Below are 13433 nucleotides of genomic sequence, written 5' to 3' on the forward strand. Positions count from 1 at the left end.
AGTGTGTGTGTGACTGAGAATGTGTGTGCGTGAGAGTGATTGAGATTGTGTGTGTGAGAGAGTGTGTGTGTGACTGAGAATGAGTATGTGAGAGAGTGGGAATGTGTGTGTGAATGAGTGAGAATGTATCTGTGTGTGAGTTGGAGACTGTGTAAGTGTGTGTGTGAGACTGTGCGTGTGTGTGAGACTGTGCCTGTGTGTGCATGTGTGTGTGTGAATGTATGACTAAGAACGTGTGTGTGTGAGTGGGAATCTGTGTGTGTGAGTGAGAATGTATCTGTGTGTGAGAGGCTGTGTCTATATGTGGTGTGTGAGTGTGTGAGAGTGAGTAACAATGTGTGTGTGAAAGTGAGTGAAGTGTGTGTGTGAGAGTGAGTCAGAATATGCTTGTGAGTGATGAGAATGTGTGTATGTGTGTGAGACTGTGCGAGAGAGTGAGAATGTGTGTGTGTTTGAGAGAGGGAGAGAGTGAGTGAGAGTGTGGGGTGGTGTGTGTGTGTGGTGTGTGTGTGTGTGCAGTGTGTGAGAGTGTGTGTGTGTGAGAGTGAGTGGGTGAATGTGTGAGTGTAATTGTGAGCATGTGAGAGTGAGTATGTGTGTGAGTGTGTGTGTGAGTGTGAGAGTATGCATGTGTGTGTGAGAGTGAGTGTGAGTGCATGAGTGTGTGTGTGTGTGTGCTTGTGAGTGTGTGTGTGTGTGCTTGTGTGAGAGTGAGTGTGAGTGCGTGAGTGTGAGTGTGTGCGTGTGTGTGTGAGTGAGTGTGTGTGTGTGAGTGTGTGTGGTGTGTGTGTGTGTGTGAGTGAGTGTGAGTGAGTGTGAGTGAGTGTGAGTGTGTGTGGTGTGTGTGGTAATAATTAAAATGTGAAATCCGCCTTCCTGTTTTACCCACGTGTGCAGCAATTGCTGGGTAAATGTAAAATCGCGGTCAATGGGCTTTTTAATGCCCTTAATCAGCCCTTCAATTGTCGGTGAGTGATACTCTGACTCCTGAGCACACCCATCCACTTCAATGTTGCATGTGTGTGCAATGACATCGGGACACACGCCCAACATCTTTTCACACAATTTTACATGCGTTCAGTCAGGTGCACACACATCCTCAGAACACAAGATTCAGGCCCGTGTATGTGTGTGTATATGAGAGAGTGTGAGGGTTTGTGAATGAGCATATGTGTGTGTCTGTGTCTGAGTGTGTGTGTGTGTGTGTGTTTAGAGAGAGAGTGTGAGGGTTTGTGAATGAGGGTGTGAGGATTTGTGAATGAGTGTGTGTGTGTCTGAGTGTGTGTGTGCATGTATATGAGTGTGAGGATTTGTGAATGTGTGTGTCTGAGTGTGTGTGTGTGTATCTGAGTGTGTGTGTGTGTGTATGAGAGTGTGAGGATTTGTGAATGTGTGTGTGTGTCTGAGTGTGTGTGTGTGTATCTGAGTGTGTGTGTGTGTGTGTGTATGAGAGGGTGTGAGGATTTGTGAATGTGTGTGTGTGTCTGAGTGTGTGTGTGTGTATCTGAGTGTGTGTGTGTGTGTATGAGAGAGTGTGAGGATTTGTGAATGAGTGTGTGAGGGTTTGTGAATGAGCATGTGTGTGTGTGTGTGTGTCTATGTCTGAGTGTGTGTGTATATGAGAGAGTGTGAGGATTTGTGAATGAGAGTGTGAGGGTTGAGGGTTTGTGAATGAGTGTGTGTGTCTTTGAATGTGTGTCTGTGTGTGTGTGAGAGAGTGAGGGTTTGCGAATGAGAGTGTGTCTGAGTGTGTGCGTACGTACACACCAACGCTGCCATCTGCTGGACACTCTGCAGTGCTAGTCACTGGCCTGTTAAAATTAAGTAGCTTTTTAAAATGCATCCAGGAATCGGCCACACGACACGTCATCATGCACTGTTCTCTGCAGCTCTGCTCACAGCTTTCAGTCCGGCAATTAATCTGTTTATGAGAAAAAGACATGCAGCTACACTAAAAGCTCTTTAAAGGTCACAAAATCCAGGCTGACACTCCCAGTGCAGTACTGAGGGACTGCTGCACTGTCAGAGGGTCAGTACTGAGGCAGTGCTGCACTGTCAGAGGGTCAGTACTGAGGCAGTGCTGCACTATCGAAGGGTCAATCCTGAGGGAGTGCTTCACTTTCAGAGGGTCAGTACTGAGGGAATGCTGCACTGTCAGAGGGTCAGTACTGAGGGGGTGCTACACTTTCAAAGGGTCAGTACTGAGGGAATGCTGCACTGTCAGAGGGTCAGTACTTAGGGGGTGCTACACTGTCAGAGGGTCAGTACTGAGGGAGTGCTGCACTGTCAGAGGGTCAGTACTGAGGGAGTGCTGCACTGTCAGAGGGTCAGTACTGAGGGAGTGCTGCACTGTCAGAGGGTCAGTAGTGAGGGAGTGCTGCCCTGTCGGAGGGTCAATACTGAGGGAGTGCTGCACTGTCGGAGGGTCAGTACTGAGGGAGTGCTGCACTGTCGGAGGGTCAATACTGAGGGAGTGCTGCACTGTTGAAGGGGCAGTACTGAGGGAGTGCTGCAGTGTCAGAAGGTCAGTATTGAGGGAGTGCTGCACTGTCGGAGGGTCAGTACTGAGGGAGTGCTGCACCGTTGGACGGTCAATTTGAGGGGTTGCTGCATTGTCGGAGGTCAATACTGAGGGAGTGCTGCACTGTCAGAGGGTCAATACTGAGGGAGTGCTGTACTGTCGGAGGGTCATTACTGAGGGAGTGCTGCACTGTCAGAGGGTCAGTACTGAATGAGTGCTGCACTGTCAGAGGGTCAGTACTGAGGGAGTGCTGCACTGTCGGAGGGTCAATACTGAGGGAGTGTTGCACTGTTGGAGGGGCAGTACTGAGGGAGTGCTGCACTGCTAGAGGGTCAGTACTGAGGGAGTGCTGCAGTGTCAGAAGGTCAGTACTGAGGGAGTGCTGCACTGTCGGAGGGTCAATACTGAGGGAGTGCTGCACTGTCAGAGGGTCAGTACTGAGGGAGTGCTGCACTGTCGGAGGGTCAGTACTGAGGGAGTGCTGCACTGTCAGAGGGTCAGTACTGAATGAGTGCTGCACTGTCAGAGGGTCAGTACTGAGGGAGTGCTGCACTGTCGGAGGGTCAATACTGAGGGAGTGTTGCACTGTTGGAGGGGCAGTACTGAGGGAGTGCTGCACTGCTAGAGGGTCAGTACTGAGGGAGTGCTGCAGTGTCAGAAGGTCAGTACTGAGGGAGTGCTGCACTGTTGGAGGGGCAGTACTGAGGGAGTGCTGCAGTGTCAGAAGGTCAGTATTGAGGGAGTGCTGCACTGTCGGAGGGTCAGTACTGAGGGAGTGCTGCACCGTTGGACGGTCAATTTGAGGGGTTGCTGCATTGTCGGAGGTCAATACTGAGGGAGTGCTGCACTGTCAGAGGGTCAATACTGAGGGAGTGCTGCACTGTCGGAGGGTCAATACTGAGGGGTTGCTGCACTGTCGGAGGGTCAATACTGAGGGGTTACTGCACTGTCGGAGGGTCAAAACTGAGGGAGTGCTGCATTGTCGGAGGGGCAGTTCTGAGGGAGTGCTGCACTGTTGGAGGGGCAGTACTGAGGGAGTGCTGCACTGTCAGAGGGTCAGTACTGAGGGAGTGCTGCAGTGTCAGAAGGTCAGTATTGAGGGAGTGCTGCACTGTTGGAGGGTCAATACTGATCATTATCACATTGCTGTTTGTGGGATCCTGCTGTGCGCTCGATCCACAACAATGCCTACATTTCAAAATTACTTCATTGGCTGCATGCGCTTTGGGACTCAGGTCGGGAAAGGCGCTATTTAAATGCGACATCTTTCTCCTTAAGACTTGGCCAGGCGGTGGAGTTTGGCAGAACGTTTGGGAAGCCTTCTCTGAGCTAAGTACCAAGGCCGGCTTCCCCTACTTGGAGAAGAGACGTCCAAGTGAAACACGCTCGGTTCCCCCTGCCACAAACCCGCACCCCTACCCCCCCTCCCCCGCAGGGACAGCGGGCAGGCTTCGGGCCTTGATCCGACCCCGAGCTCCGCCTTCCTGTCACCTGGAAACACGCAAGACAATGGCATCGTCACGCAAGCAGCGTCACATGACCAGCAAGCGGTGCCATCCAACACTGGGACTGTTTCACTGCCCCCCACCCACCCCGTCCACCTCCACTGTGGGTTCAGGGGGCAGGTCAGACCCAGCGAGTTCAGCCGGGGCTATGAACATAAGGACACAAGGAGCAGCTGTAGACCGTAGGCACTGTCAGGCCTGCTCTGCTATTTCAGTACGATCCTCGCTGATCCTCAACCTCTTTTATTGTTTATTCACGGGATGTGGGCATCGCTGGCTGGTCCAGCATTTATTGCCCATCCCTGATTGCCCTTGAGAAGGTGGGGGTGAGCTGCCTTCTTGAACCGCTGCAGTCTACGTGGTGTAGGTACACCCACAATGCTGTTAGGGAGGGAGTTCCAGGATTTTGACCCAGTGACAGTGAAGGAACGGCCGATATATTTCCAAGTCAGGATGGTGAGTGACTTGGAGGGGAACTTGCAGATGATGGTGTTTCCATGTGTCTGCTGCCCTTGTCCTTCTAGATGGTAGCGGTCGTGGGTTTGGAAGGTGCTGTCGAAGGAGCCTTGGTGAATTCCTGCAGTGGATCTTGTAGATGGTACACACTGCTGCTACTGTGCATCGGTGGTGGAGGGAGTGAAGTTTTGTGGGTGGGGTGCCGATCAAGCGGGCTACTATGTCCTGAATGGTGTTGAGCTTCTTGGGTGTTGTGGGAGCTGCACTCATCCAGGTAAATGGAGATTATTCCACCACACTCCTGACTTGTGCCCTGTAGATGATGGACAAGCTTTGGTGAGTTACTTGTTGCACTATTCCTAGCCTCTGACCTGCTCTTGTAGCCACAGTATTTCTATGGCTAGTCCAGTTCAGTTTCTGGTCAATGGTAACCCCCAGGATGTTGACAGTGGGGGATTCAGCAATGGTAATGCCATTGAATGTCAAGGGGCACTGGTTAGGTTCTCTCTTGTTGGAGATGGTCATTGCCTGGCATTTGTGTGGCATGAATGTTACTTGCCACTTCTCAGCCCAAGGCTGGACATTGTCCAGGTCTTGTTGCATTTGGACATGGACTGCTTCAGTTTCTGAGGAGTTGTGAATGGTGCTGAACATTGTGCAATCATCAGTGAATATCGCCACCTCCAACCTTATTATGGAAGGAAGGTCATTGATGAAGCAGCTGAAGATGGTGGGGGCCTAGGACAATAGCCTGAGGAACTCCCTGAGAAACCAAAAATCTCCCTACCTCAGCCTTAAATATATTCAACGATGCAACATCCACAATCCTCTTCCAGCCTAGACAACACCTCGTCTTTATGGTACATTAGTGAACCAGATGGATCTTGACAACAATCGCACCGTTCCTTCAGCAAATGGCCATCTAGGCTATGTCAATGGTTAATTTTAAATCTGAAATGGATCCATTTTTGTTATCCAAAGGTAACATAAGTTCCCCTCTGATCCAAACTGATTTGGAACTATATCGCCGTTCCATCGCTGTCGCTGGGTCAGCACGAGAGCACCGAGGAGCAAGAGCGCAGGGAGGGAGGAGGGTGAATTAGCGGGGAGTGAGGGGAGGGAGGAGTGAGGATACCGGGGAGTGAAGACGCTGGAGACAGAGACCAGACGGCTTGGGTGACTGGAGACTGAGTCTCGATGCTCTTGTCGCGATGCTGCCTGTGATGTGGCATCGTGGCCACCGGGTGGTGCTGCTGTTCCACACTCTCTCTCTCTCTCTCTCTCTCTCTCTCTCCCTGTTCGTTGGTGTCATGGTGCCAGAGACGAAGGGAACAATTTTCCTGTCGGCGAGCGGGGGTTTGGGGGTGGTGGGCCTGCCCTGGCACTAGTGAGGTCAGGCGGGCGCCCCAGTGTCACCGCGCGCCATTTAGATTTTCAGTCGGACAGGCCCGCGGCAAACATACAAAGGCCAGTTTAAAAACCCAATTAAACTCAATTCAATGAGATGCCCGTCCAACCTCAATAAGCATTTATCACGAAACCTCACCCACGGGTGGGATGAGGGCTCCTGAACTGTTGTAAAATCTAATAAAAATTTGTACACTTTATCCTTCGGCGTGTCCCAGCTCATGCTGTGTAGTGTCGCAGGAGGGGGCCAAGTTTGAAAAGTGTTAAAAAAACTTTCTTTAAAACTTTAGCACTGAAACTTACCTCCCTCCGGCACCTCACGTGTCTCAGGGGAGATCTCTGCGCCCTCTCTCCGCGCCCGCATGTCCGATAGAGCACAGGGAACCTCTCAGGGAATCGCGACCCCCCCCCCCACCCCCACCCCCACAGCCCCCCCGACACGGCTTCCGGCCGAGCGTCGCGCTGGGTGGGTCTTAATCGTCCCACCCCCTTCAACACCAACTCCCCCCCCCCACCCCCCACACACACACCGACGGGGGGGTACATTTCTGGCCTAGGGGAGAGTCTGAAGGGACCCAGCTCTCCTCCCTCGCCTGGGGTGCCCGGGGGCAGAGACGGTGGCGCGGGAAGGGTAACTAACGTCACCGGCCTGGTACTCCAGAGGCCCGGCTGGGGACACGGGTTCAAGTCCCACGCGGGGCGGCCGGTGGAATTCAACCAATAAAACCCGCACTCGGGACCTCGTAACGGTCACCGATTGTTATCAAAACCCAGCCGGTCCCCTTCAGGGAAGGAAATCTGCCAATTTTACCTGGCCTGGCCCGCATGTGACTCCAGACCCACAGCGATGTGGTTGACTCTGAAATGGCCGAGCAAGCCGCTCAGTTCGAGGGCAGTTAGGGAGGGGCAACAAATGCTGGCCGTGAAAGAATAAAGGGTAAAACAGAGAGTCACAGTGACTGTCTCCCTCTGCGTTGGAAATCCAGCTCTCCGATCCTGGGTAATGTGGGATTTCCAGAGGAGACACTGCCTGCTTTAGGCTGTTAGCCTGGGATTCCCTGGGAGGTCCCTGCCAGACTCTGGCTCTTACTCCCGTTGGAGGGAGGAGACCTTTGGGGCGATGCAATCGGGGAATGTTTAACGTGTTAAGAGGGTTTGAGAGGGTAGCGTAAGGTTTGGACAGGGAGACGGGAACAGAGGCGATTTAGGTGCCAGGGATGAGGGACTTCCAAGTTATATTGAGAAGCAGGGACTGCTTTTGGATCATAAGAAACAGGGAGTGGGCCATTCAGCCCCTCAAGCCTGCTCCGTCATTCAACAAGATCATGGCTGAGCTGATCGTGGTCTCAACCTGTCCCTCCCCCACCACCCATAACCCTGGACTCCCGTGTCGATCAAAAATCTGTCTAAATCAGCCTTGAATGTATTCAGTGACCCAGCCTCCACTGCTCTCTGGGGAAGAGGATTCCAGAGACTAACGACCCTCTGAGAGAAGAAATACCTCCTCATCTCCGTCTTAAATAGGCGAGACTTCAATTTGAAACTGTGACCCCTGGTTCTGTGCCCCCCAGCAGGGGTAAACACCCTCTCGGATTCTACCCCATCGATTCCCCCTCAGAATCTTGTACATTTCAATAAGGTCACCTCTCCATTCTCCTGAACTCCAGTGAGCATAGACCCAACCTGCTCAACCTTTTCTCAGAAGACAACCCCTTCATCCCAGGAATCAGCGGAGAGAACCTTCTCTGAACTGCCCCCAGTGCAAAGTATATCCCTCCTTAAGTCCAGAGACCAAAGCTGTCCACAGTACTCTGGGTGCGGTCTCACCAATGCCCTGTGCAGTCGTAGCAAGACTTCCCCACTTCTGTGCTCCATTCCGCTTGCAAAATAAAAGATCAACACTCCATTTGCCCTCCTAATTATTCCTGTGCCTACGGGTTGACTTTTTTGGGGGATCATGTGCGAGCACACTGAGATCTTGCTGCACTGCCGCGCTCTGCAGTCCCTCTCCGTTCAAATGGGGCAGGGGACGTCTAGAGGAGATGCGACAGAGCTGTTCAAAATCGGGAATGGTTTCAGGTAAAGTAAATAAGGAGGAAACGCCTCAAGCGACAGGAGGGTCAGTAACCAGAGGACACGGAGTTAAGACAATTGTGAGGCACAGGAACCAGAGGCGGCAAGTGGAGACGCTTTGTGTTTTTTTTTAAAAAGCAGAGAGCTGCTGTGATGCTGAACCCGCTGCCTGAAAGGGCTGTGGGAGCAGATTCAATGATAACTTTCCAAAGAGAATCGTATAAACCCTTGATTATGAGAATATTTGGGGGGTGATGGTGGTGGTGGTGAATGGGGAGTAGAAAGGACAAGGAGGTGGACTTAATTCAGAACAGCTCTTTCAAGGAGCCAGCACAGGAGCGATGGGCCGAGCGGCTGCCTCTTGTGTTCTGGGGTCCTCGAGGTAGCGGGGATGCCGAATGTCAGGGTGAAATGAGAGGGTGGGTCATTCAGGGGGGCAATGATAGGGAGGCCCAACCCACAAAGCACCCACTAAATCAACAACTCTCACCCTGCACAAGGGCTGAGGAGGGGGCAGGGTGAATGGAAAAAACTTCAAATGCTGGGATTTTAATTATTTATTTATTTGGTTAAGCGAAAGGGGGATTGGGAGCCCTGGACGAAGATGTGCGGAAGGTGGAGATCAGAGCCAAGCTGGTGAGTGAACGGCGGGACCGGACCGGAGGGGCTGAAAGGCCTGGTGCTGACGATCTCTGGAGGGAGTGAGCGCGAGGCAGTGAGTCAGAGGGTGAGGCAGGAGGAGAATCTGAGGGTCCTGGAGGTTCCTCAGTGCCTTGGGGACTGCGGGGATGGGGGGGGGTGGCGGTGGGGGGGCACAGTGTTGGTCTCAGGATGAGGCCTGCTCTTCGAGGCTGAATGAAGTGAGCCCAGCTGGCGAAGACGGTGTCGATGGCAGAGGGTGGGAGGAGGTGTTGGGTTTGGGGGGGGTGGGGGGGGGGGTGGTCCAATTAAACCTGAGGACTCCTAGCTCCTGGGCACCCATCTGGTGCCACCCACCCAACCTGGGGCAGCAAGAGGGTGGGCGGTGGGCGAGAGCGACACGCGGGCACTGCCCAGGGTAGAAATCCCTCGGGGGAAACAGCAGAAAGTGGGCTGCCAGTTCGCTGCCAATATTCGAGGCGGTGGTGGTGGGTGGGGTGGGGAGGTGGGATTGTCGGTTGGGGGGGAGAAATGGTCCACGACAGGTGACCCTGGCCATAGCACCCAGGATGGGATATCTACGCCAGTTGCCATTTGGTGAGGTGCCAGGGAAACATCAACAGGAAAGGACCCGGTGCACATGCAGGGACTGAGAACTCACTGTCACTGGCCCTCCCACTGACCAAACAACTCTCACCGTGGAGACAACATCGCCTAGACCGATCCGAGCACCGCCTCACACACTTCACCCTCACCAAAACAAACCCCTTGCTAAGGGGAAAGGGCAGTGAACCCTCCATACTCACTGTGTGGGAGGCGGGTCATTGTCCTGTCCACTGAAAAAGATGGAAAGTAAAAATCACCCTCAACATCACCCTCACCATCACCCTCAACATCACCCTCAACATCACCCTCACCATCACCCTCAACATCACCCTCACCATCACCCTCACCATCACCCTCAACATCACCCTCAACATCACCCTCAACATCACCCTCACCATCACCCTCAACATCACCCTCAACATCACCCTCAACATCACACTCAACACCACCCTCAACATCACCCTCAACATCACACTCAACATCACCCTCAACATCATCCTCAACATCACCCTCAACATCACACTCAACATCACCCTCAACATCACCCTCAACATCACACTCAACATCACCCTCACCATCATCCTCAACATCACACTCAACAACAGCTTCAAAATCACCCTCAACATCACCCTCAACATCACCATCACCATCACCCTCACCATCACCCTCAACATCACCCTCAACATCACACTCAACATCACCCTCAACATCACCCACAGCATCACCCTCTACATTACCCTCAACATCACCCTCAACATTACCCTCAACATCACCCTCAACATCCACTCAACATCACCCTTACCATCACCCTCACCATCACCCTCAACATCACCCTCACCATCGCCCTCAACATCACCCTCACCATCACCCTCAACATCACCCTCAACATCACCCTCACCATCACCCTCACCATCACCCTCACCATCACCCTCAACATCACCCTCACCATCGCCCTCAACATCACCCTCACCATCACCCTCAACATCACCCTCAACATCACCCTCAACATCACCCTCACCATCACCCTCAACATCACCCTCAACATCACCCTCAACATCACCCTCACCATCACCCTCAACATCACCCTCAACATCACCCTCAACATCACCCTCACCATCACCCTCAACATCACCCTCAACATCACCCTCAACATCACACTCAACACCACCCTCAACATCACCCTCAACATCACACTCAACATCACCCTCAACATCATCCTCAACATCACCCTCAACATCACACTCAACATCACCCTCAACATCACCCTCAACATCACACTCAACATCACCCTCACCATCATCCTCAACATCACACTCAACAACAGCTTCAAAATCACCCTCAACATCACCCTCAACATCACCATCACCATCACCCTCACCATCACCCTCAACATCACCCTCAACATCACACTCAACATCACCCTCAACATCACCCACAGCATCACCCTCTACATTACCCTCAACATCACCCTCAACATCACCCTCAACATTACCCTCAACATCACCCTCAACATCACACTCAACATCACCCTTACCATCACCCTCAACATCACACTCAACAACAGCTTCAAAATCACCCTCAACATCACCCTCAACATCACCCTCACCATCACCCTCACCATCACCCTCAACATCACCCTCAACATCACCCACAGCATCACCCTCTACATTACCCTCAACATCACCCTCAACAACACCCTCAACATCACCCTCAACAACACCCTCAACATCACCCTCAACATCACACTCAACATCACACTCAACATCACACTCAACATCACCCTCAACATTACCCTCAACATCACCCTCAACAACACCCTCACCATCACCCTCACCATCACCCTCAACATTACCCTCAACATCACCCTCAACATCACCCTCACCATCACCCTCACCATCACCCTCAACATCACCCTCAACATCACCCTCAACATCACCCTCAACATTACCCTCAACATCACCCTCAACATCACCCTCAACAACACCCTCAACATCACCCTCACCATCACACTCAACATCACCCTCAACATCACCCTCAACATCACACTCAACATCACCCTCAACATCACCCTCAACATCATACTCAACATCACCCTCAACATTACCCTCAACATCACCCTCAACTCCACAGCAAAACACAGCCTTAAAAATCCAACACACGATCAGCTTCTCATATTAAACACTGGCAAACTCCCCAAACACACACCCTCTGTCCCCCCCTGTCACACCCCCTCCATTTCCCTCCGTCACAGCCCCTCCATTTCCCCCGTCACACCCTCTCCATCTCCTTGTATCACACTCTGTCCATATCTCTCTCTCACACCTGTCCATCTCTCTCTCACACACCCTGTCCATGTCTTTCTGTCACACTCTGTCCATCATTCCCTATCACACTCTGCCCATCTCTCTCTCTCACATTCTCTGCCCATCTCCCTCTGTCACACTCTGTCTATCTCCCTCTGTCACACTCTGTCTATCTCCCTCTGTCACAATCTATCCAGCTTTTTCTCTATCACGCTCTCCCCATCTTTCCCTTTCACTCACTGCCCATCTCTTTCTCACACTCTCTACCCATTTCTCTCTCTTTCACACTCTCTGCCCATCTCCCTCTGTCACAATCTATCCAGCTTACTCTCTACCATACTCCATCCATCCCTCTCTATCACACCTTGCTCATCTCCCTCTATCACACTCTGTACATCTCCCTCTCTCTATCACACTCTACCCATCTCCATCTCTCTATCACACTCTACCCATCTCCCCCTCTGTCACACTCTGCCCATCTCCCTCTGTCACAATCTATCCAGCTTTCTCTCTATCATACGCTGCCCATCCCTCTCTATCACACTCTGTACATCTCCCTTTCTCTGTCATACTCTACCCATCTCCCTCTGTCACACTCTGTCCATCTCTCTACCACACTCTGCCCATCCCTCTCTATCACACCTTGCCCATCTCCTTCTATCACACTCTGTACATCTCCCTCTCTCTATCACACTCTACCCATCTTCCTCTCTCTATCACACTCTACCCATCTTCCTCTCTCTATCACACTCTACCCATCTCCCTCTCTCTATCACACTCTACCCATCTCCCTCTGTCACACTCTGTCCATCTCTCTACCACACTCTGCCCTGCTCTCTACCGCACTCTGCCCACCTCTCCCTCTGCCACACTCTGCCCATCTCTCTACCACACTCTACCCATCTCTCTACCGCACTCTGCCCACCTCTCCCTCTGTCACACTCTGCCCATCTCCCTGTCTCACACTCTATCCAAATCTCTCTCTTTCTCTCTGGCTGACAATGAGTCGTTACCTTTACAGATGGGTTTGCTGGTGTTCCATTTTCCGTATTTAGTGCAGATTCTGCTGGAGCTTCCGACCAGGATGAATCCGGGGTTACAATGGTATTCCACCACTGTCCCCTCCACTGGGACCCTGAACCTCTCCCTGGTCACGATGTAGCCATTTTCCAGTTTCAGGGCCAGTCTCGAGCAGTTCCGCACTGCGTGGAGGGAGAAGCAGAGAAAACATGATTGAACTCTGAGAGGTGGGCTGCTCTGAGTAAATCAGAAACATCTTTGTTCAGAATCTATCACCCAGGTGTCTCGTGTTGCTTTCACTAGGTGAAGATTCTCTGTCAGATATTTCAAGAATCTTTCATGCATATTACATCAACCAATCCTAGAGATGGCCAGTCCCAGAGGGGGGGAAAGGACAGTGTCTGACCCACTGTCCCACCCAGTCCCAGAGGGGGGAAAGAACAATGTCTGACCCACTGTCCCACCCAGTCCCAGAGGGGGAAAGAACAGTGTCTGACCCACTGTCCCTCCCAGTCCCAGAGGGGGAAAGGACAGTGTCTGACCCACTGTCCCACCCAGTCCCAGAGGGGGAAAGCACAGTGTCCGAACCGCTTGCCCTTCAATACTCACAACAGCGGCTGTGCTTGTCCATGTCGGTCCACATCCCATTGTCCAGGCACTTGCGGACCCGTGGTCCATCCAACTCACGGTTGACCCTGCAGACAAACTCGATTTCGTAGGCCACAGGCAGGATCTCAATGGAGTGGATCTGCTCCTGGGTCAGCCCAGGGTAACGAATCCCGCCGTCCGGAGGGGGCCTTATCTTCCGGCAGCCTGGAAAAGCCCCCCCAAAAAAAAAACAACAAACAGGGAATGACTTCACTGGGATCCAGGAGAGGGTGGCCTCCCCTCCACCTCAAGAGG

The sequence above is a fragment of the Carcharodon carcharias genome, chromosome 19, assembly GCF_017639515.1.
Source record: "Carcharodon carcharias isolate sCarCar2 chromosome 19, sCarCar2.pri, whole genome shotgun sequence".
Lineage (NCBI taxonomy): Eukaryota > Metazoa > Chordata > Chondrichthyes > Lamniformes > Lamnidae > Carcharodon > Carcharodon carcharias.